At 35.7% G+C, this 20,380-nt stretch overlaps 1 long non-coding RNA gene across 1 annotated transcript; it reads right to left on the bottom strand.

Annotated features, from left to right (window-relative positions):
• Nucleotides 1-4,961: 4,961 nt before the first annotated feature.
• Nucleotides 4,962-10,986, bottom strand: LOC112150624. The gene is made up of 3 exons (XR_002919995.2): nucleotides 10,586-10,986; nucleotides 9,352-9,499; nucleotides 4,962-5,456 (listed from the first exon to the last, which is right to left on the bottom strand). It is a non-coding gene; the product is annotated as an uncharacterized LOC112150624 (long non-coding RNA).
• Between the last annotated feature and the right edge of the window lie 9,394 nt (nucleotides 10,987-20,380).

The following is a 20,380-nucleotide window of genomic DNA, read 5'->3' as shown; positions in this document are numbered from 1 at the left end:
AGTTGATCATGTTATAGTTCACTGAAATTATGAAATTATGTTTTTTTCAGATTAATCAATAATCTTCACTTGGAAAAAAACGAACTTTCACTTGATCTGATCAGAACCAGATTACAAAAACTTAGTAAAACTGTAAAATGAAGTAACTAAGAAGGGGTGGGATTAAATAAACTCACGTCATCCCACTCCTTTTCAGTCAAACTCTACTTGACTCTAGCTAATAATTACTATATTTAATTAATCGAATGTGATATGAATGTTTTTGTTTGTTTTTATTTTTTAATCAATGCATTTTATTGTTTCAGTAATGAAATCGGTGTTTTTGTCCACAATCTCTGCTTGAAATAACGTCAACCAACCAATCAATCAATTAAAAGCTCAGAAGAAAATTGTTTCTTGGTTCTGCTGGGTTTGATATTCAGTTAAACTAGTATCAAAATTATCCAACCACATATCCTTTGGTTATGACCCAAACCATAAACTGATTTAATTTGATTAAATTATTTGCTTAATCAAAGCAATCAATAAGAACAAACTGATTTTCAGATATTGTTAGGATTCAATCCTCTGAATAAAATCATCTTTGCTTCATTTCTGCAAAAACCTTCTCCGGCATTTCAATTACGTTTCCTCCTCAACAGCATCTTCCTCTCGATGACAGGTCTTTAAGTGGGACGCGACCTCAGACGACTGACTCTCTAACTCCACACAAATGGTTTGCGAGAAATGTTTTGAACAACAAGCAGAACTGCTGGAGAAAAGCAGCGCCGTCTTCACCGTCTGAAGCACCAAGTCAGGCAAAAACATCTCCTAACCTTTGTTGCAGCAGCATAAAGACCTCACAGATGAGATTTCTTTCATAATCTAACTATCAAAGCAAGTCTGGCAGAGAGCAACATACAGCAGATCCTCCAGCTTATTGCTACTTTAGTTCTTTCCCCTCTAAACTAGAATATTTGGGAAGAAACAGCAGCAACATCAAGCTCTTTTGTTCTTCCCTAAGACTGGATTTGAGAGGGCGAGGGTTGCATATTTCATGAAAACTCCTTTTAGTGAGATGATGAAGGACTTTTTCATTAGAGCAGAGAGGACAAATTCACAGGGAGCCACTTGTGAACACGCTGAAAAACTCCCGTCTGTGACTGTTTGATATTTGAAAAAATAATTTAAGGTAGCTTAAAGGGATTCAGGTGAGGATAAAAGTGATCTTTTTCTGACTTAGGCCGTTTCTTTTTAACACCATGTCGGAGACCTCAAGAATTCACCAGATCAAAGTAAAGTTTGCTTCTCAAAGAGGCAAAATCAATGTTATTTTTCTAGATATTAATCATAAATTTGCACAAAAATCACATAAAGTATCTTCTGATCGGTCAACTTCTTACTGCCTCATATGGTGGCTATTTTTTCATTGAGTTTATATTTAAATGTATAACCCTCCATCTTACTTCCAGCTCCAACCAAATTAATTAAATTTTTTCATGAAATGTTCGTCATATACAGTCAATGACAGGAGCACATGAGTCGGACTTGTTAACATGTGGGAAAGTTTCAGGAAAGTTAACAATTTCAGGTTTAAATCGTCTTGCCATGACTCCAGCTACACATCAATAAGAACTTATTTGTGTTACTATTTAGTCTAAATCAGGAGTCTGCAACCTTTAAAACTTAAAGAGTCATTCAGGTTTCGATTTCTCACCAATCAAAACCCAGTAGGAGCCACAAAGTCTTCAACCTTTAGAAAAATAAGATACTGATTTATATTTATGTTATTGCATACTGACATGATACATTTATATAAACTATTGTGTGTGTTTTTAATTTGGCATAATTAAGACATAAAGAGAAAGTAGCTTCAAAAAAATTAAACAATTTATAACTTTTGATAGAGCTTTGCATGACTTCCTTTCAAAATAAAAGACATCCCGGCAGTAGGAAGTGTAAAGTCAATGATAAAAAAGAAAAAAATCGGTTTATTTTACTGTTTCTTGTGCATTTCAGCCACAAAAATCATAAATATAACCAACAAAAACTGAATCAAAGCTAATTAAGTTACCCCTCCCATATATTAAAACCACAAGGAACACTTTAAATCCTTAAATTTGTTCAAAAAGCGAAAATCTGCTTTATAATCTAGTGGATTATAATTTAATGTATCTTTAATTCTGGTTGTGCTTACTGACAATAAATTGATTTTCTGTGATAAATGAAGCTCAAAATTAAGTCCAAATGTGTCAGTATGACGTTGATAAACTAAAAAGGATTTGATGGAGGATTACAGCTACTGTTGTCTTTCAACTGTTTGTAAATGAGTTGAACACAGTTTAAGGTAATTTACTTATTTTATTCTTTTCCTTTACAGTTACTTTTTATTTTTTTAAAAACACTTTATTTTAACCAAAGAGCCACAATGGAGGGGTAAAAGAACCACATGTGGCTCCGGAGGCATAGCTTGCTGCTCTAAACGGTGTTCAGTAAACTAAAACACACTTATCTCTTATATTTCATTGTTATGACACACAGGCAGACTCCTAAAACATTTTCCAATTTGAAAAAAACTTTACTATCTTCTAAAGAGGCTCATTTAGTCTAAGGTCACATCAAACTGTATTTATATTTTTTTAATTGTATTTATAAAAAAAAGTGCTTCTCATCCTCGCACAGTTTGAAACAATTTACAGTTTAAAAAACAAAACCAGACAAAAATAAAAACCCAATACGGGTTGGAACAAGCCCTTTACTCTGAAAGAATCAGAAAATTGTCATTTATTTGTTTTCTTTTTAAAACAATTACAATTTTAAGCATAATTAGATAGATTGGATGTAAGAAGAGACATGCAAAGCCACTAAAGGTACATTTTGTTGTGCTTTTAAACAGGAAAGTAAACCTTTAAAATATTCTCTATGTAAAGCTTGATTTTTCCTGTTTTTTTCAATGAAGATGATTAGAAAAGGGTTGAAGGAATGCTAATCCGCTTAGATTTAAGATGCATTTCTTACAAAGCAGTCTCATCGGAACACACTATGGTTTTTACAGCCAGGCAGCATAACTTTGTTCAGCAAGGAGCCCTCTGCAGCAGATGGCAAGCTCTTTTCAGCATTTCAGCTGGGAGGAACGACCGACCAATTACATCTTCTTCCTCTCTTAAGTCCATTAATCACCCCATTACAAAGGCCTCTGTTCCCCTTAAAGTAGAGTTTTGTCCTGCCATCACACTTTATCACATTAGTGCTTAATTAAGAATTATGTCCAAGCATCTTGGTTTTAATTATGTGAATGCCTGCCTCCATTTATAAAGTAACTATTTGGTGACACGCAGCTGTAGCCACCACTGCAGGGAGAGACACAGAGGGAAAACAGGCGGCGGCCTTTTGCTGAAGTAATGAATTTAGTTTTAATAACCAAAGAATACAAGGCAGAGCTTCCAGCGGCTTTCTGCGAGGAATAAAAGGCAGATATCTGTGTGCTGCTTCACAACAGAAAAAGATGAAGAAAGATCAACGAGGAAGAGCTGAGTTTCCTGACATTAACAGGTGTGATTGTATCAGCGTGACAAAAGGATTGTCACCGAGAGGACGTTTCCCCACTGAATCATTCGACTCAAGAGGATGTTTGTTTTGAAGTGGGAAGATAAGAGCTGTTATGATGAGACGATGACACTTGTGCGATTTGTTTAACAGGTGAACCCTCTCACTTTTTGCAAATGAAATGTTTGTCGTGTAACACAAAATCGGATGTTTGTACTGACATACTTAACAGCAAAAGGCTAAAAGGTTAGTTTCAACATTTATGCACCGAGTTTTCTCACATTTCATTAATTAAGATTTTGGTTAGTCAACGTAATGTGTTTATTCACCTGCTTTAGAGTGTGTTGCTGGACTAAAGTGTCACCTCTTACTTTATGTCAGTCAGATTGAAGTAAATCACAGGTCCTCAAACCTCCGGGCACAGTACCAGACACGGTACCAGATGTGGAACCGGTACTGGGTTAGAAAAAAGAAAAACTGTTGGTACTCTACCCTCAATGAGAGGGCAGACTTCATACAACCACCCCTGCAAAATTGAGAATGAAAAGCTTCTACTGCTAAAATATTATTCTTGTTCAAAGTTAATTCTCAAATTAGATATATAGCATTATCGCAGGTAATTGTAAATGCTGTAAGCTGAATCTGGCTGCTAAAGATGGAAGAGCTGAAATGCTGAAACTGATAACTGAAAACGCTGAAACCGATAGCTAGCTAAATATTAGATAAGTGCCAAATTATACTAAAAAAAAAACACACACAGTAGTTGCCATATTGGACCAAAAAGCTAGCCTGTTGCTAAATATTTAGCTAAATTAAAACATAGCCTAAACAGCAAGCATGTGGCAAAAATACCATCTAATCTCCAAAATAGCCCCAAAAATATCAGTAGATGTAAAATTGGCCAAAACAAAAGAGAAAAAAAGCTAACATTTAGCTAAAATATTACCTAAAGTTCAAAATAGCCCAAAAAACTTCAGTATATGTTAAATTAGCCAAAACAGATAGCATGTTGCTGAAATTTTTGGTAAAAACCAAATTTGCCTAAAAAAATGAATTCCAAATTAGTCAAAAGAGTGAGTGTGTGACTGAAATATTAGCCAAATGATAAATTAGCTTAAAAATCCAAATAGATACCAAATTAGCCAAATGAGCTAATGTAATGCAGACATAACGGCTAAATGTAAAAAATAAATTAAAAAGTGGTAGTTGGTTGACTAGCTAGAATGTTGCTAAATTATTAGCTAAAAAAAAAATATAGCCTAAAGGGAAAACAAAGCAAAAATACCATATAATCTCCAAAATAGCCCCAAAAATCTCAGTAGATGTCAAGTTAGCCAAAACAAAAGAGAAAAAAAGCTAGCATGTAGCTAAAATGTTAGCAAAGGTTCAAAATAGCCCAAAAAAACAAGATGTTAAATTAGGCAAAACAAGCTAAAATGTTAGCTAAACTTAAAAATTGCCCAAAAAACTTCAGTAGGTGTTAAATTAGACAAAACAAATCGCATGTTGCTAAAATATTAGGTAAAAACCAAATTTGCCTAAAAAAAAGGATTGCCATATTAGTCAAAAGAGTGAATGTGTTGCTAAAATATTAGCTAAATGATAAATTAGCTTAAAAATCCACAGTAGATACCAAATTAGCCAAATGAGCTAATGTAATGCAGACATAAGGGCTAAAAAATAGAAAAGAAAAAAAAAGTGGTAGTTGGTTGAGAACTCTCCACACTCATGAATGTTGTGAGAAAATGTTCTTGTTTCACTCACCAAGGTCGTGGGGTTTGATCAGGTGGGGGGCTGTGATTGGATGAGAGAGCGGCGGAAGATAGGTGAGCCGCGGAGGTAAGTACAAAGCGGTTTCTCCCCAAGAGCACTTGAGCCCCATGTTTCAGATGATGTTTTCATTTTCAGTTTCCTTGCCACAGGCTTGTCGTCTGCAAGCGAGCAGCAGATGATTTAGAGCTCTGAAAACTAAGATGAGCAGGACAGCTCCAACAACAATAGCTGCACTCACATGGAGTATCGATTTCAGTATGGATTAGATGTTTCTCTCTGAAAAATGATCTGTCAAACGGCAGCCGTCAAATGACATTTGGTACTAGCCATTTGACAGATGTCACCTCATTGGTAGTCTCTAGGTTGCCCCCCATTGATTTGTGAACTGGAGCTTTGAAGACATAAAATCTGATTTAGTCTTTTATCATTTCAGAATTAAAATTATTTAGAGCTTGAAACCTGATTGGACAGAATTCAGGTTTTAATATTCCCAGTGTCTGTTCAATTTGTGCAATTATTTTCAATGTAAAAACCTGAAGATCAAAAGAAGGGAATTTAGCTGATGGTCCCATATTTCACGAGAAAACTGGAATCAGCCTTTACAGGCTGTCAGCTGCATTGCACCTGAAGAAGTTTCCTCATTGGCTTCATGTCTCCAAGCTAGTTTTTTGCCATTCATCTTTTCCACACAGTCAGACTTACACCTGAAGGAAAATACACAGTGATTGCTCTTTGACAATTTCTGAGCAGGAGTCCCTTCAATTCTGCAAACGATATTCAAGCACTATCTACAAAAAAGAAAGATTTTTTTTCTTTTTTTTTTTAACGAGTGCATTTCTCCTACTCATAAACCCACCAATAATTCAGTGAGACAGAAAACAGTTTTGGTTAAAGAATTGCACCAAAAAAGGCACAAGCAGCCTGAGGGATTTCATCTCCAGCTGAGTTCAAGGCTGCAAAGATTACCTGAGCTGAATCCTTTACTCCACTTACCTTGTGGTGTTCACCTCAGGAGATTTTTTTTTTTTTGTTTGGACTTAGTTTAATCATTTTACAGCATTCATCTTAACTTGCTGAATCCCTTTTGAGGCCATGGAGTTGCTGGGGCCTATCACAGCTACTGCTGGGTGAAGGTGTGGTGCACCCTGAACATCTGTTGCAAGGCCAAACACTCGAATGCACACCTAGCATGGAAGGAGGAAGCCAAAGTACTGGGAGAAAACTCATGCATGCACAATGTGAACATGGAAATTCCATGAAAGGAAAGATCCAGCCGGGATTTGAACCAAGGCCTTCTCACCAACCAGCTGTTAAATAGCTAACGTTTTTTTGTTTTTTTACACAAATGTAAAATTGCATAGCATCTGCAGTTTAGAAACTCATTTTTAAAGGTCTTATATCATGCAAAAATCCACTTTTTGGAGCTTTTAAGTGTATTAAAATGTTAATTCCTCACAAAGAAACAACCCCAAAGTGATATTTTGCTCCTTTTCATCTCTGAACATTCTTCTACAAACCTGTGCTCTGAGCACCAGCCCCTCCCAATTCATGAAAACAGGGGGGTCCTTACATTGTGATGTCACTAAGTGAGGACCAGCCCCTTCTAAGAACAGTCTTTTAGGCTAAAAGCGAAAGGTGTTTTCTCTAGAAGGAGAAACGTGTGGGCTTCATTTACTTCATTTACAGGTGTGTGCATGTGTGTGTTCTCTTTGGTGTGTTTTTATGGGCTTCAAAATTAATGAAAAGGAAACCTTCACTTTTTAAATTTTCTGTTTCATATTCATCAGTAACAGATTCAATATGTCGCTAAAAGCAAAGGTTTAAGTAGCGGGGTTAGTACATGTTGTGGGTCACATGTTCCATTGATAATAATTACTTGAAATTTCATTGAAACAAATCTTTCCACAGTTAGGAGCTTTAAAAACATTGTCAAAAAACGATTTTAAGTTTAATTTGAACATCAGGAGGGTGACACGGAAAAATGTAGGGGGTACTCAAGGCCGATTTATTTTCAGATATATTTTCAAGCAGTTTTTACTCTTAGTTTCTGTAGATTTGGTCTCAAGACATGTACATTTAGTCAGAAACTACAGGTTTTAGCCTTTTGTTTGTGGATAATTTGAAATATTGCAGGTGATAAATAAATCTAATTCATTGTAATGAGATAAACACAAATGCCGCTCCATGTATGATCAGGCTGAAAACATTTAGCAGTAGCACCTTCATAAGCGTCTAGCTTATGAACACATTTTTGGACGGGCGTTGAGCTAAAGTATCATAAATCGTCAGGAAAAGGGGCGTGAAAAACTGGTTTTGGGCATTAAAAGCACACGGCACATGTGTGGCAAAGGGAAGGGGGTTGATGCTGGTGCCCCCCTCAACAGCTCCTCTTAGATAAATGACTCTCAAATAAACTTTTGACGTTTTGGGTGTCACCAACTCGTCATTTTTTGACAGGCTGACTGTTTGGAAAATCAAGGGTCCACAGCCCTCGTGTTACGGGATGTGGTACCGCATGCAGACTGGTCCTCCCTAACCCGGTACTGGTACCCTAACCCAGCAACGGACATGGTACCCGACGCGGTTACAGGACGTGAACCAGGCCTGGACGCACATTTTTATATTGTAAATTTACATTTTTTAATCCCGTAAATTTACAACTATTCTTTCTCATAAATTCACAACTTTTAGTCTTATAAATTTAGAACTTTTTTCTCATTAATTCACAACTTTTAATGTTGTAAATTTAAATGTTTTATCTAATAAATGTGCAACTTTTAATCTTGTACATTTAGGACTTTGTTTCTCATAAATTTACAACTTTTTTCTAGGAAATTTACAAATTTTCATCCCATAAATTTACAACTTTTAATCTCCTTAAATTACATTTTTTTTCTCATAAATTTACAACTTTTTTCTAGTAAATTTACAGATTTTCTTCCCATAAATTTACAACTTTTATTCTCCTTAAATTTATTTTTTTTCTCATAAATTTACAACTTTTAATCTTGTAAATTTAAAATGTTTACAACTTTTTTTCTAGTAAATTTAGAAAAAAAAATCTTCCCATAAATTTACAACTTTTAATCTCCTTAAATATTTTTTTTTTCTCATAAATTTACAACTTTTTTAAAGTAAATTTACAAATTTTCTTCCCATAAATTTACAACTTTTAATCTCCTTAAATGTACTTTTTTTCCTCATAAATTTAAAACTTTTTATTGGCAAATGTACAACTTTTTTATAACTGGTAGCAGATTGGGGTTAGGGTACCGGTGTGCTCTGCGTCCTGGTACTGGACCGGTTCCGGTTCACGGTTGAGGACCCGTGATTTAATGGGAACAGACTGTGAGTTGGGGACAAAAGTGATGTGAAGGACTCCTTAACCATTTGTTAATACGTGGCGAGTTGAGAGTGAGAATATGTTGTTTTTAACAGTTAAAAAGTGCAAGACAAACTTAAATCTGGTATTAATTAGGATTATATTAATATGTATTCCTATTTACTTTCCTTTTTGGAAATGTGATTTTACATAAAACCAAATTAGCAATCCCAGAGAAAAAATTCCTGGAGCCGCCCTTGCCCTTAATAGTCTGAAATGTTTTGGAAATCTGGTCTGCTTTTGCTGAAATAAAACTTTCATAAAAGAAGCCCGACTTTTCTTTTGATCTGCAGAACATCCCAGAAACAGTTTGAGCCAAAGCTCTTTCTCTCGTTGGGTGAGCTCCTGCTCAGCCCTCCAGATCCGTCCCAATTTTTTCCGTCTTCTTCTACGGCGGCGTGCAGATACCTATACCTTACAGAAGCTGATCCTTCCAAGCACAATCAGATGCAGTTTCTGCCCTAATGCAGCTCTCCGCTCCCTGGTATGCACAGAATAATCACATCTTGCTCAGCAACAGGAAATAGCAGTCATTAGACAGGTGGAGGAGGTATAGGAACACATAATGAGGAGCTGAGAGTTCAATCTGTCGGCTGTTTTGGCAGCTTGCTATATATCTCTTAGAATCTTTTTTAATGGTGTTGTGTCACGCGCTCATGAGTGATGCTTACCAGCAGCTGACAGCAGTCAGAGCATTTTTAGATTGGAGGATCGGGGAGGAATCGTGATGGGTTGGATAGGCAAACGCTCCTCCAGGTAGAGTCCACAAAAAAAGGAAAGCTTTGACCACCGGCAGCCAGTGGGGGACTTCATCCGGATCTGTCAGAGGAGCACAAACTTTGTTTGGAAAGTGTAAGAGAGATAGTGATTAGAGTAAAACTGATATTCTTATTTATTAGCGACTAAATATTAAAGATTGTTTAAAGACCCAGTTCAATAAAAATTTGTTTTTAAATCGTTCTAGTAACTTTTTCTCATGATGGATGAAAAAATTTGAACTTAAAATTGCATTTCTGAATATTTCTTTATCCAAATCGTTGTGAATCAGGAGCAAATGAAAAGGTTAGAAAAAGCTTTTAACAGATTGATGATGGGTATGGGGGCGGGCTTACTACAATCGTCCTGCCCTGAACTCAAAGGTGAATTTCTAAAGAATTCCTTCCGCAGAAAATACATCCCAGAAAACAACACGTTTTTTATTATTATTTTTTATTTTGGCTATTTAAACAGCATATTCACATTGAAAATGCCTTTAGGAACGCTTTTGCAACAGATTAAAAGATGATTGGAGTGAGTCTTAAAGATTTAAACATGCCTTCAAACAGTTTTCAATCAACTCTGTATCTTCTCAATGAAACTATCAGAAACGTGAATATCAACCCATAAGAATCAAGTGTGACAGAAAGAAACAAAACAATCAATAATGTGTTTTTTGGTCCAATTAGTCCCACATAATTTTCATTTTAAGGAAAGTAAGCTTAAAAACAGAAATCCTCTTGATTAACAATAAGAAAATAGCAAATAATTGTGAAAAAAAATGTAAATTATGCATTGTTTTACATAAGATTTAATCTGCTGCTGATATATTAAGTTGTAAAAATCAATTCTTTAGGCAGTAGACCCAAAGTAAACCCAGTATTGATGAAAATGAAACAAAATAAAACCCATAAACTTAAATAAAAGACTTAACCTTCTTTGCCCTGCTAAATAAAATCAAGTCATGGAATGGGCGGGGCCTAAGTTTTCCTACAAACAGATTTATTTGAACTTGTTAAGACGATTAAGTTGGAGTAGGGGTGGTAAATTCACTTCCTTGTACTCCTTTTCAAGCAATCTATTGAACTTCTTGTGAACAAACATGTTTATTCATGTTTAAGAGTAATAGTCACTAAAAGTCGTACATACTGTAAGCACAGTGACCATGAAGGAGAGGAAGACGAGGAGGACATGAAGAGAACCAGGAGAGCTGAGGAGAAATCCAGGTGAAGACAAAGTCACCGATCCATTGGCTCCAGGTGGGAAGATTCCAGAAGAATCAGTGAGGATGAATGAAGTTAAAGAAAATAAAAGTCTATAAATCCAGTCGTGATTCTTTACTGAAGCTCCACACGTTTTCATGGAATCAAGAGACCACACAGAGTCACTCCAGATCAAAATGTGGCTCTACAGTTCAAAGTTCATGACATGACAGGACTGAAAACACAAAGTCTCAGACGTTTAGAGTTTAAGTTTAAGTTTGACTTTACTGACACAAAAGCTAAGCAGGAGAAAAAAACAAATCGGGAGACAAAACACAGCTGAACTGAATCAAGAATATGTTCCAAGCTGACTGGAACCACAAGGGAAACACAATAGAAAAGATTTCAAAATAAAACACCAAACCCAGTGGGTCAACTCTAATAATCTAGTTGATTAAAACATTCTCAAATTCATATACAAAGCATGGAAATCCCTCAATCTACAGGTTAAATTCAATAAAACACAAAATCATGTTTACTTAAAAGGACATGAAAAATTCAGAAAACCAAGATTTAGAACGGAAGGCTTTGAAGAGATCTGATTCATTGTGTGGAGATGACATATAAGGGCCACCAAAAGCAAAAGAAAAAGTTTTTTTTTCTGTAATTTACAACTTTAAATCTCATTTACTATTTTTTATCAAAAATTTGCAACTTTTTTCTCATAAAATTATGGCTTGTTTTTTTTAAACAAATTTAAAACTTTTTTCTTATAAATTTAAACTTTTAATTTAGCAAATTTACAACTTTTTATAATGAAATTACAACTTTTAATCTCGTAAATTTAAAACTTTTTTCTCATAAATTTAAAACTTTTAATTTAATAAATTTACCATTTTTAATCTCGTAAATTTACAACTTTTAATCTAGTAAATCTACAATTTTTTCTTGTAAATTTACAACTTGTTTTCTCATGAATTTACAACTTTTAATCTTGCAAATTTACAACTTTTTTCTTGTAAATGTATGATTTTTTTTTCGCATAAATGTACAAATTTTAATCTAGGAAATTTCCAGCTTTTAATTTAAAACATTTACAACTTTTAATATAATACATTTATAATTTTTTCTCAGAAATTTAAAACTTATAATCTTGTAAATTTACTAGGTTTAAACTCATAACTTCACTAAATTTAAACTAATACATTTACAACTTTAAAACACATACATTTATGAGGAAAAAAAGACATAAATTTAGCCTACGACTTTTTAAGTTATGAACATGCAACAGTTGCAACATTTTTCTCGAAACTGTATGAGATTTAAAGTCGTCATACATATGGCATGATCTGGACAAATGAGATCAAAATAAAAAATCAATTTCCTCATTTAAAAGTATTAACTAAAATGAGATGCAAAGCAAATATATACAGCATGTAGAATTATGTATCAAGCAAAATCAATTTAGCAAAATAAACTTTAGGTGGATTATTTGACTGAATTTGATAGGATTAAATGGAAGATTTGTGTTGGTAAAGATGATTAAATGAGGGTTTGAGTAGATAACTGTTTATGTAAATGTGTATGTTTATTCAAAATGTAGGCTGAGCTTAATACTTGTGTAAAAAAATAGGGGCAGATCATATACGTTTCCTCCTTTCTTCTCCTTTTCATTCATTAACTGTTATAATTTCATTTTGCATTTTGTCGTTAAATGAAATAAAAAAAAATAATAATTTTAAAAAACACACATTCTGATTGTTGTGTGTCCTTTCATATCTTTTGTGACTGATCCCACACCAGAAATGTTCAGCCCAATTTTCAACTCAGCCTTTTATTCCACAAAGATTCAACTAGAAGTTGCAGAATATTGTGGATATTTCTGCAGAGGACGTAAATATGCTGCAGCATATGAAGACCGGCGAGTGCCGGAACAGTTCCCTGCAGAGCTCCGCATGACGCTGACCCACACACAAAATGTGGTCTGGCCACAATCCGGGCGGTTCTGGAGCCGTTTACGAATCTCTGCTGGGGTTTTGTCGCACTGCCAAGTATTTTACAAAAAAATTGGATAATATCTTTTATACTGCAGGAACCTTTAATATTTAGTAGGATATGTTAAAAGAGCATGTATCCTTCCATGATTAAGAACATTTAAAAAAAAGGTTTCTGTGATCATTTTTAGTTCTTAACATAGAAAATAATTTGGAGAATGTGTTTGCCCCCCTCTCAAAGCTCCTCAACCAAACCCTCCTTCTCGATTATCCTGCTAATTGGGAAATCCAGAATAAATTCTCTGTGCAAATTTGTTGACAAAAGCTAAAACCCAATTTAACTGCCGCAGCTATTCATATTAGAGCAGGCTTTTGTTCTTAAGCTTGTGAGATTTCATGGATTCTTAAATGTATTTTGTTGAAAGTGTAACACGGCTCCTTAGCAGCAGAAGCTAAAACCATGATAAGAATATTAGCTGCATTAAATTGAGACTTTCAGGCAAGCTACAATCGTGTTAAAGTGATGATAAAACAATGTAATCTTGCAGGTAAATGAAAATCTTCTGGACTTTTTCACACATTGAGGCTTTAATTTTGCTGAAGGTGATTTACCCAAAAATGTATTTGAAGGTGCATCAGTTTGGAGGCAGCCGATGTTGTGAAAAGATTGAGAATCATCCTTTTTTTTGCGCAAATAACCCCAGAAAGACTTTTTTGGCGCACTGAACGTCTCTTGACTAATTTCAAAAAGAAAGAATGCATTAAAGGCCCCCATAGCCCTGATAACCCGGCAGTAGCATCAAGGAGGAGTTCTAACAGTTCAATAATAGGCCTGCTAAAAGCCATTTTAATATGTTTTCTTGTGTAAACGATCAAAACTCCTCTGTCAGTTGCCTCCGTAATGATTTTTATCAGGGAGTGAATGAGAAAATGTTCACAAAAAGGGGGAAAAAACTCTGCTGGTGACCACACTTGGATGGGCTAAAGGCTAATTGTGTCTGAAATGAGGTTTTAAGCATTTGAATTAGCGCAGGGGGCAGCGAGCAGAGGCTGAGAAATGGAAAGAAAATGGGGAGAAAATAGGAGCAGGTCACACACTGATAAGGATGTCAGCCGTCCGAGAGTCTGACTTTGTGTTTGTGCAGCTCTTAAGGCCTCACAGGATGCTGTCAGGTGATTAATTGGGCTGACTAAAAGGATCTGGTCTCGCCTGAATTTTGCATGTTCATTTTTGAAGCACTCTGCAGAGCCTTCTATGCATGACTGAGTCCATACGTCAGTGAGTCAAAGCAGCAGAAGGAACATTAAATGTGAAAAAAAGATGTTGAATAAATATTCTCAATGCTCCAAGGATAAATAAATGGGTGAGCTTGCTTGTTTATTGCTTCAGCAAGAAAGTAAATATGATGTAGCATCAACGGCTTTGTCGGCTGTGTGGTCAACATGCAGACATGCACGAGGTGATGGATGGATGTGGTGAGGTCTGAAAGGAATGAGCCTCCAAAGAGGGGAGAGAGGAAGAGGCTGTTGTCACTTAAAGACTAATGGACCAATAAAGAGCTCCAAGGGGGTAGCCATTTATTTGGTGTGTGGAGTGTATAAGGATTCGCTTTATTAATATTGCCTGACACTTACAAACAATGTTATTATGGCTTCTTTCTTCCTTCTGAACTCCTAAAAATATTCTTCTTTTTGTTTAATTGTGTCTGGAGCCAAACAAAATGTATTACCAGCAGTTTAGAGGAAAACAGTTAAAGAAAATGCACATTTAGTTAATAAAAAAAAACAGCCAATTTTATTTGAATTTAACAAAAACAAAAACACACAAAATTTGTGATCAGGTAGTAGTATTTTGTTGTTTTTGGACAGTTTAGTGAAAAACAGGTACAGTTAGATGAGTCATGCTAAGTGTGAGGAGCTAATTGGTCTTGAAAATCTTAAGAAACAGACTTGTTGTCACTTTACTGTATTTCGAGAAAGGAGACAAACCATAGACTGTATATGAGAACTGGACCAAGTGAGTGGGATGTCACCCATTATAAAATGGCTCCAAACAAATGAAGTCAATTCAATCGCCAATGTATATGCAGTCAATGTATATGCAGTCAATGTAGCTACGGACTGAAGTGGCATTTAGCCACACTGGACAAACAGGGAGGGGCTTCTTCTTGCAATGAGTGTTCATTGGCTGGCCATTTTGGATGTAAATTTCAAAAACGGTCTTAAAAACTTACATATCAACCCGGGAACTCAAGAGTTTTGAACGCGGAAGCCTAAAACACCCATTTACACATGTTTGCATTGACTGCTGCTTGAATGCGAATGTACCGAGATGTCTGCATTTATCCCATGGTGTTCACACTGGACAAGCAGGGAGGGGCTTCTTCTTTTTCTAGTGTTTACTAGCGCATGTCCCCCACCTACAGTTGAAAGAGGTTTGGTGTAAAATGTCAAAGCGGCACAAATCTCGCAAATCTTGCTTCAGATCTTTTTTTTTTTCAAAGCTCTATTCTGATCAATAAAAAAAACTTGTCTTGTAATTCTAGCTGGAGTTATTGCTATTGGAGTTATGATAGACACTTCTATGAATTCAAAGGGATGCCATAAATACATCACTACCAAATTTGAATAACTGACTGGTCGAAGTTCAAACTGGTTTGATTTGTAATGCGTGCTCAATGGCTGCGCGTTTTAGACATGGAGTCCAACAACTGTCATAGTAATTTGAGTGTGAGAGTTTTGAACGCGGAAGCCCAAAATACACATTTACATGTTTTTACTTTAAGTTTTTATTGAAAGTGGCTGCTTAAATACGTGTTGCCAAGGTCGGTGTGAGCATAGCTTAATACAGCGACAATTCCAGTGTTCACACTGGTCAAGCAGGTAGGGGCTTCTTCTTCTACTGTTTATTAGCACATGTCCACCACCTACAGTTGGAAGAGACTTTGTGCAAAATGTCAAAGTGGTGAAAATCTTTCGAATCTTACTCCAGACTTTTTCTTTCACAGCTCGATTACAATATATGAAAGACTTGGTGTCATTGAATTTACACCGCAATTACCGTATTGTTCTGGAGTATAAGTCGCAAGAGCAAAAATGGTCTAATCAAGAAGAAGAAAACCATGTATAAGTCGCACTTTGGGGAGAAAAGTCTTCAAAACAAATCCGCCAAGTCCAGCATAACTAAAAAATAAATGAATTAATAAAAACAAAAATTTTTTTTTTATCTATATAATAAAAATATCAACATTTAAGAGGAAAATAATCTGATTATCTTCCATGTTTGTTGTGGGGGCGACACAGTCAGTAGATAATACTTGTACTCAGATGTAGCACCCTCTAGTGGTTGTTAGGGGAAACAACTGCTAAAGAACAACTTGTGTTTACTGGTTGAATAACAAATATATGAGCCTATTTATGCCTAAACTATGAAAAAAAAAATACTGCGACTTATACTCTGGAAAATACAGTATTCATTTCTCCTCCATGATCAATTTTCGAATGGTTGACATTACTATGAATTAAAAGGGACACCATAAATACATCAAATTTGAGAAACTTGGTTTAACTTACAATGAGTGTTCAATAGCTGCATTTTGGACTTAGTGTCCAAAATGGTCGTGGAAACTAGTGTAGCAATGCTTGAACGCAAGAGTTTTTAATCCAGATTTACAGGTGTTTACACTGACTTTTTATTGAATCTGTGTTGCTGAGATTGGTGAGAACGGAACTGAATACAACGCCATGCCTCTTCGGCTGGTGTGATGTGTTTGTCCAGCTTCCACAGATTACCTCTAAACTTCCTCTAAACATCATCAAACCAGGCTGAAGCTAGCTGACGTCGCTACCACGTTAAGATGTCGAATTTCCTTTTTACATTTTGGTCCAGACCGCCATGACTGACAGTCATTAAAACGTCTGCAAACTTTGAATGCAGTTCCTCTCATACACTTTTGCTAAAATGATGCAACAAAATGTAAACCACATAGCTTTATAGACAGACTGGAGGGAAATGCTGTCAGCTCCATCCTGTTTATACTAGTTCTATGTCAGATTAGACTCAAAAAGGTCAAACGAAGTTTGTTGTTTGGAAGGTCTCTGTGGTCATGTCACAACTAAGTCTTTGATATCTGGACAAGTTCATAAAGATGAGGCACCTCCAATAACTCTGCTTTAAATGAAAGACAATGCTGACAGATTGAGCTCGACTAAGTCATTATGGTAATACTCCCTCAGTGGTGTGATTTACTAGGCTGAAATGTAATAAAAGCTTAAGGCTATAATGGAGCCTGTCATATCAACCAGCTTGTCAACATAATTGCCACTTTCATCTGCAATTAGATCCCACTGCATTTAGTGATTTCCATTTCCATACGAGCCACTCAGCTGTCTTGATAGTCAACCATCAGGTTCAAAGTTTTAATGTCATTTTGAAGGACATCTGATGGACACACATCTGCTCGCAAAGCCTAAAAATATGCGTGGTTTCTGCAGCGGGGTCGTTTTTCAAGAGATGGCTTTGCTTTACAGGCTCAAGATTCTTGCCACGCCGTTTCATCTCACTACAGATAGATCACTAACTTTTGTCCTTTCGCGTCCTCCTTGCTCGTGTTTCTTCTCAGTTCAGTTAGGCTGAATAAAGAAATCCAACTCTTCAGTTGTTGAAGTAATTGCCAAGCTGGCACGTCCCCAGTTCCTCTGCAGAGACACAAGCACTTCAGAATATTAATGGCCACCCCGATGCTTGGAGGGCAATACAAAACTTGGCTCACGCATGGCTGAAAGAGAATGAGAAACTGATAACAAATTTGAAAAGACAAAATGTTTCTCTGTTTCTTTTAATTACCTTTTCTCTTAAATTGAACCATCACTTCAAATTTACAACCTCTTGAATCGGTTGAACTTAAAGCGACAGCTCAGGAAATGAAGTCAGCCACCAACAGTGACATTTTATGTCAGAAAATACATTAATGTTTTCCATGAAAAAAGCAGTTTTCTGTATAAATTCGGCTTTTCTTCAGTTAATAACTCACTATATTTATCCCAATTCCATGACATATCCGTCCACAGAGAAACCGTCACATCCATCGAAGAAATGAACGTAATGATCAGAGAAACATTCCAGCTGCCATGTTTTTATTAGTTATGACTTAATTCTCTTACAAGCACATGAAAGCCTCAAGGAACACTAGAGCTGTCTCTATCTGTAACTCGGTTTATTTTTAGAAAACTTTCTCTGCAAATTGATGTGGAGATAAACCTTGAAAAAAAGTGACTTTGAATTTATTCTGTGTAAAGTAAATAAAAATGATTTTAAGAAATCAGGATTACCTAAACACTAAAACACACTGATTTCAGAAGAGATTATTTGATTATGTGTCTATAGCTGAAAATCTTGGGATAATATGTTTGTTTTTACTGACAGATCTGCTAATTTTGGCATATTTTAGAGCAAAAACATGGAACTGATCATTAAAATGCTGTTTTTTTTCTACACCCACATATTAGCAGAAAAAAATAAGATTTTAGTTTATATAATTTGAACAATTTAAGTACAAAATGGGATTCTTAAAGGGTCTATATCATGCAAAATCAACTTTGTGAGTTTTTAAGTGTATAATGCTAATTACCTCACTACAAAAAACCTTAAAGCAGCTTTTTGATCCGATTACATATTTCTGAGCTCTTAAAACCCGAGCGGGAGAATGAGTGGGTTCTCACGAGCTGACGTACAAGTGAGAATAACCGTTATTAGGAAGAGACTGTGCTGCCTGCACCGCCCCCAGGCTAACACAAACGCCCAATTTCTCCACTGCTAGCCTCTAGCTTCCAGCTCAGCTAGCAGTACTCAGCCGCTAGCTTCCCCGCTTAGCCACTAGCTTCACCACTCAGTTAGCGCTGCTCAGCTGCTAGATTCACGGCTCAGCTAGCAGTGTTCAGCCACAAGAGTAGCGATGACCAGCGCTACTAATAGCAGATACATGGTATGCATATCCATCTTTGAAAAGTTCAGATGTTTGTTTTCATGGAAATGGGATGCAGAGAATTTGTTTTTTTTTTCTGTGTGTCAAAGTATATTTAAATATGGATATAGTTTACTCTGAAAGACTTAAGAAAATAAGGTATAGACCCTTTAAAGATTCAACCCTTAAACTGATAAAAATTGTGTTTGTTCTTGTATCCTTTTTTCAAAGATGGACAACATAAAAATAAGCTTAAAATACCAAATTCTGAGTATTAAAACATATATATTTACATATATGACTTGGAAAATACACTGGGTGGGCCACAAGCTCTCTGCTCCACTCCATTCCGATGCATCCACTTGTAGACAATAGATCCATGAACGTCTTCGTTTTCCTCGTCTGAGCTGGCATCTGGCTCAAAACTGTACGGCTGGATAGCTCCAATATTGCTCAAAATTTTTGTTGCACCGCTGATGTTAGGAGCTGTAAGCTAGCAGGAGAGCGTGTTAACAGGGAGCGCTCAAGCAATGGGGAGGTGAATTTCAAATGAACAACTGCAGCTTTGCAGAAGTTGTTGTTATAGTAATCGACAGTTTTTAAAATTTTGGCTAAAATTGGCATAATCTATTTAAAAGACCACTGAGAACACTTTTAAAATAGATCAAAAGATGGTGTGTCTTTAACCCTCTATAAGTATAATATGTGATAGACGTAATTCAGAGACCCCCATCCCATTAGTAAGGTTGAAAAATTCAATGTTTTCAGCTGTGTAGTGCATTATCATTCCACTAGGGGCAGTAGAAGGGCTTTTCCTGCACATTTCAAAATGGCTGCCCCCATGACACCTCAAAAACACTTTTGGCGGGAAAACGGTTTGCTAATTTTTAACACTTTAGGCTGAGATTAGCTCATCTATTGTTATTCCTTTTTTCAAGTGACTATTTGCTGTATTCAAAAACATTTTGATAATTATTTAGAATACAGTTCCACCATGTAAAAAATGTATGGATCAAATTTGAATTGAAATAAGGTGCTTTTTTTTCCTAAACAATATTTTTTTTGCCAAGTCACACATTGTATTATGATTGATATTTAAATTTCATTTTAAAATATTAAAATTTCTGTCAATTATTTGATGCAGTGGGCTTTACAGAATTGAATATAAAATGCAGTCATGTTGGTTCTCGATTTTTCATCAAATACGTCCTCAAAGCTACTGAACACACAGAAGAGCTGGTGACTAACAATTCACTTTAATCCCAACAAACTTTTTCCTTTGAATAGAATGAGAACATGTGAGTAGAAGTATGACATTTACATATATGATTCACAAAACGAGGCCTGTGGTATGTACAAAAGAGAGTTGGAAATTGAATCAGTAGTTTAGTGTATTTTGAGCACCTATGAAGCACAGATTGGCCGTGTGCAGGGTAAAGAAAAATTAAAATGACAACATTGTTACAAAAAGAAAGAAATATTCCTGCAAAACCTGGTAAATATATAAAGGGGGGCAATATTTAAGCTAGGCCAAGTTTGTGAATTCATTCAAGAAAATGATCATAGAAAGGGTACAATAATAGAAAAGAACGTTTTTAAAGGAAATTACAATATTGATTTGCACTCACTATTTAAATCATAATGTACCTTTTATGGTTCCTACTTATTTATCAAAACATTAAGCTCACACAGTAAGAGGACAACAGAAGTTGCTACGATGAGTGTAACAGATTTTCAAGTGCCAATTGTGCCAGATGAGATTTCCAGTCGTCCAGACTGTGAAGC

This window comes from Oryzias melastigma, linkage group LG4 (assembly GCF_002922805.2).
Source record: "Oryzias melastigma strain HK-1 linkage group LG4, ASM292280v2, whole genome shotgun sequence".
In the NCBI taxonomy this organism is placed as follows: Eukaryota; Metazoa; Chordata; class Actinopteri; order Beloniformes; family Adrianichthyidae; genus Oryzias; species Oryzias melastigma.
This window is presented reverse-complemented; position numbering and strand designations above follow the sequence as displayed.